The sequence below is a fragment of the Sinocyclocheilus grahami genome, unplaced genomic scaffold (genome assembly GCF_001515645.1).
Source record: "Sinocyclocheilus grahami isolate Dianchi unplaced genomic scaffold, SAMN03320097.WGS_v1.1 scaffold8984.1, whole genome shotgun sequence".
Taxonomy (NCBI): domain Eukaryota; kingdom Metazoa; phylum Chordata; class Actinopteri; order Cypriniformes; family Cyprinidae; genus Sinocyclocheilus; species Sinocyclocheilus grahami.
Window position 1 is genome coordinate 1,576 of NW_015512326.1, and position 247 is coordinate 1,822.

The window sequence follows — 247 nt, forward strand, 5'->3', positions numbered from 1 at the left end:
ACTATAAATAAACAATATATCAATCGCTGCATTTCCCCACCCCCAGAAATATGCAAGGTTAACCCTAACATTTTATTTTAAGATTTAACATTTGTAGATGGTCTAAAACAAAAGAGTTGTCAAAATTCTGAAAACCTTTTAGAGTTAATGATTTGTTTAAAAAAAAAAAAACACATTGCAGATTAATGAATAAATCAGTATAAAATTATTTAATTTACAAGTGTCATGTTTGTGATTTTTTTTTTTT